The sequence below is a fragment of the Rutidosis leptorrhynchoides genome, chromosome 9 (genome assembly GCF_046630445.1).
Source record: "Rutidosis leptorrhynchoides isolate AG116_Rl617_1_P2 chromosome 9, CSIRO_AGI_Rlap_v1, whole genome shotgun sequence".
NCBI lineage: Eukaryota > Viridiplantae > Streptophyta > Magnoliopsida > Asterales > Asteraceae > Rutidosis > Rutidosis leptorrhynchoides.
Window position 1 is genome coordinate 20149721 of NC_092341.1, and position 5173 is coordinate 20154893.

A 5173-nucleotide genomic window follows, 5' to 3' on the forward strand; every position below is an offset into this window, starting at 1 on the left:
GAAATTTCCGACCAAATTTAAACTTTAATCCTTATATATTTCCGACACGATAAGCAAAGTTTGTTAAGTTAAATCTCAAAAATTTTAAACTATATTCATACATCCATTTAACCTCGACCAAATTGCGATGATTCACGAACCATTATTTAATTGGATATGAATATGTACATATAAGTATATGTATATATAATAACTTGAGAATATTAACAAAGTATTAAACATATAATACTTTACATAAACATATTTGTTTCAATATGGTTATTAATGGAATTAGAAGATAATATCAGATGATTGATTTATCAGATATATTGTATGATTACGAGTCTCTGTTGAGAAAGGTCCACTTTGATTTAGGAAACCTTTCCTTTTTAACCATATTCGGAAAATGGTAAAGTGATTTCACAAATAAGAACAAAGAGTCAATTAACGAGAAATAGACAAGAGTTAGTGAAGATTCCTATTTGATTATCAATTCATATTTTACAACATTTTTCTCGTGATTTTAATAAGATAACTATTTTAACCTTCATCTTAAGGTTGGAATGTGGAATGTAAATAACTTAGACATTGGGTATCGACATTTTACATTAAGATGATTTCGTATCTTTATACTTTATATCACGTTGCACCAACGAGCGTTAAAAACTTGAAATCTATTAAAAAGTATATTTAATCTTACTTTTCTAAAATGTTTTACGATATAACATCTTCTACTATTTTAACCTTTTAATAAAATGATTATTTTATATATATTTAGTTTTTAGAAAACAAAGTTATCATATTTGATTTAAACATATAAAAACGTTTTAGTTTAAAAAGAACTTTATTAATTAGGACGTTTATTAAGATAGGTTGTATATGATTTTTGAAGAAATTAAATAAAGCTTGTATTACAAATTACAAATATATAAAGTGTTTCAAAAACGTAAATGTAATTTGATATAATATTTTTCAACTACCAAAACGATTTCAAAATGAACTTTAAAATATAATTAGTTTTGAAAAACTAAATCTTGTATTATTAAGTAAATATTTCAATATGAACAAATACGGATATATATATATATATATATATATATATATATATATATATATATATATATATATATATATATATATATATATATATATATATATATATATATATATATATATATATATATATATATATATATATATTACAAAGCGTTAATGTATAATATAAAACATTTCAATATTATTAAACGTATTTTAACAAACAACGAGACATTGATTTATAGAAGCAAATGACCACAACACTCAAATGAATAAGTTACACTTTGAGTTGGATTGTTTTTCATTGATTTAAGTCTTGTTATATATAAAGGTACACTACATGAAACATAAAATATTAGTTTTCTAAACGTACGAAAGTGCGTTCGAAAAACTGGAAGTGGTACATGAGTCGAGTAACAACGCCCGTGCCATTTGAGTAAAAATTATATTTTTACCATAAACGTAAATATAATATAATATATAATTAATTATATAAATTAAATATATTAAATATTTATTAATAAAAACCGTCGGCAGCCTCAAATGAGTGCAGAATGAGCTGGATCTGGAACCTCCGCACTCGTGGAGCATATAGGCATAAAACCTCCGCACTCGCGGAGGTGTCAGTTTCAGGATTTGAGTATAAATCTCGCATTTTTCTGTCGAACCATCATCCAATCTATCTCTCTAATTTCAGTACTCCATAAAATTTATATATATTATTATTATTATATTTATTATTATTATTAAGATTAATTAATGTTATTATTAATCGTACTATTATTATTAGTAGTATTATTACTAATATTATACATAAAATAATACGACGAAGTCATGTTCGGGTTATTTCAAAACAGGTTTTATGAGCGGGATAGAGCTAAGGAAATTATAGGTTATCGCTATGGAGGTGATGGTATGGTTCATGGGTATGCTCGTGAGGTCAATCTAGTGTTTATCATCTCCGTTGCGTCTATGTACTTTTCCTGCAATATTGAATCTCAATATTGATACGTAAGCGCTCATAATTTAATTTTTACATATTAATATTGTATCCCTGACTAGTGCTCGAGTATATAGGATTATGCATGCTTGTACTTGTGATATTGCCTTTAGTTAGGTTATGTTGAATCCTGAATTAGTTACATATGCAGTTGAGATAAGGTATAAGATATGCAGGTCGTTAGAAAGCTAGCGAAAAATTAAGAACTTTTCATTTAGATATCGAATGGTTTCGATGAACGGATTTGAAGTTATAGTCAATTGAAATTTGGTATTATTATTATCGTCGTTATTATCGTCGTTCTAGTTTTATCTTATCTTTATCAATAAAAGGAATTATCATTAAAAATTATTATTTTTATTATTATTACTATCGTTATTATTTTTAAAGTTATAATTAGTATTATTATTATTATCTAATTATTATTATTATTATTATTATTATTATTATTATTAATATTATTATTATTAATAATATATATCATTATTCATAAATGGTTATTGTTATTGTTATTATTATTATTATATTATCATTAAAATAATTATTAGTATTATCGTTAATAATGTCATAGTAATTATCATTATTAGTATTATTGTAATTAAAACTAATATTGGTAACACCTAATTATTTTGATTTCTATTATTATCATTATTATGAACACGATATAAAAGTCGATTAAAAGCTATTAAACGAAACGATTAGGAAATAATGAGTACGTGTATCATGATGAAATTAAAATATTATAAGATATTGATTTAGATAAAATTATCGCTCTTATTATTTTTATCATTACTATTATTATTAAGAGTATCGATAGTATTAAAACTATCATTTTAACAAAAATTATCATTTTAATAGAAATGTCATTGTTATTATAAAATATCATTATTTTTATCATTTTAAATAGAGTTATTATTTTAAAGTTAATATTAAAAAGTATTGTAAATATTAAAGTTATCATAATTGATATTTTTATTAATAGAATAATAATAATTATTATTACAAAATAATACAAGTTTTGCTTATTATTATTATCAATGTTATTTTATCAAATAAATACGTAATACAAAGATATTTTACTACGTGTAATATAATTACGTTAATACTGCCTATCATATTATATTAAATGAACTTTATAAATTTTATTACCTAAGATATATAAAAGTATATTTTTATAATATAAATTTTAATAATAAATGAATTATATTACTTACTCTAATAAAATCTTTTAAAAATATTTAAAAATATAAAACGACGATATTTAAACTATATAATAATCATGTATAAATTTTGGAAATCATTTTGAGTCAAATTGACTTTTGTTGACTTTTGCATACTAGACTCGAGCATTAGGATTGTGGTACACTATGACCTGACCTAAATTGCTATACAAATATTGACCAACATATAAATATATATACTTAATTTAGGTTCTTAAATCTGAGGCCAACCTTGCACTTGTTCAATGATGTTATATGTATTTTTACTACAAAATACAGTATGGTGAGTTTCATTTGCCTTTTTACCCTTTATATTTTTGGGCTGAGAATACATGCACAATTTTTATAAATGTTTTACGAAATAGACACAAGTAATTGAAACTACATTATATGGGTGAATTAGTAAACCGATCTACTAATTGACGCGAATCCTAAAGATAGATCTATTGGGCCTAACGAACCCCATCCAAAGTACCGGATGCTTTAGTACTTCGATGTTGTTTTATCATGTTCGAAGGATTTCCCGGAATGATAGGGGATATTCTTATATGCATCTTGTTAATGTCAGTTACCAGGTGTTCACCATATGAATGATTTTTGTCTCTATGCATGGGACGTATATTTATGAGAACTGGAAATGAAATTCTTGTGGTCTATTAAAATGATGAAAATGAATGATTATGATAAACTAATGAACTCACCAACCTTTTGGTTGACACTTTAAAGCATGTTTATTCTCAGGTATTAAAGAAGTCTTCCGTTGTGCATTAGCTCATTTTAAGGATATTATTTGGAGTCATTCATGGCATATTTCGCAAGATGTTGCATTCGAGTCATTGAGTTCATCAAGATTATTATTAAGTCAATTATAGTTGAATGTATTATGAAATGGTATGCATACTGTCAACTTTCGATGTAAAGAAAGTTTGTCTTTTAAAAACGAATGCAATGTCTGTAAAATGTATCATATAGAGGTCAAATACCTCGCGATGTAATCAACTATTGTGAATCGTTTATAATGTATATAAATGGGTCCCTTCATATTCAAAATCAGAGAAGTTGAGGATGAACAGATCTATCTCATGTTATTTCCCTGGACTTTAAAGGGAGAAGCCAAAGATTGGTAAGAATCGTTACCTTAAGGGGCGATTGATACATGGGATGTTTTAGTTGAGAAATTTCTTAAAAGATTCTTTCCGGCATCTAAAGCATTGAGACTTCAAGGTGAAATTGTTACGTTCACACAAAAGCTAAATGAAACTTTATATGAAGCGTGGACAAGATTTGGAAAGTTGTTGAGAGGATGTCCTCAACATGGTTTAGACACTTATCAAATAGTACAAATATTCTACCAAGGATGCAACATTACTACACGAAAAGACATCGACATAGCAGCTGGTGGTTCCATTATGAAGAAAACCGTAACTGAAGCTTACAAAATTATTGATAACACAGCCTCCCACTCACATGAGTGGCATCAAGAAAAAGACATCGTTAGATCATCTAAAGCGGCTAGAGCCGATTCTAGCCATGACTTTGATTCCATTTCCGCAAAGTTAGATGCTTTCGAGAGATGAATGGAAAAGATGACTAAAGATATTCACGTAATACGAATTAGTTGTGATCAGTGTGGAGGACCACATTTGACAAAAGATTGTCTCAGTATTGAATTAACAATGGAACAAAGAGAGAATGTTTCATACATGAACCAAAGGCCTGGAAATAATTATCAAAATAATTATCAACCGCCAAGACCAAACTACAATCAAAATCAGAATTATAACTAAAATGTTCCATACAACAACCAACAAGGTCCTAGCAATCAACAAGTATCTAATAATACTTACAACCAGCAAAGACCTATTTTTCCAAATAAACCACCACAAACAGATGATATAAAGCCAAATTTAGAAGATATGATGCCGAAGCTAGTTGAATA

The 5173-nt window shown here is 26.3% G+C and overlaps 1 non-coding gene across 1 annotated transcript; it reads right to left on the reverse strand.

Annotated features, from left to right (window-relative positions):
- Positions 1–4448: 4448 nt before the first annotated feature.
- On the reverse strand, positions 4449–4555 carry LOC139869772 (small nucleolar RNA R71). Its single transcript, XR_011766352.1, has one exon. It is a non-coding gene; the product is annotated as a small nucleolar RNA R71 (small nucleolar RNA).
- Positions 4556–5173: the final 618 nt, after the last annotated feature.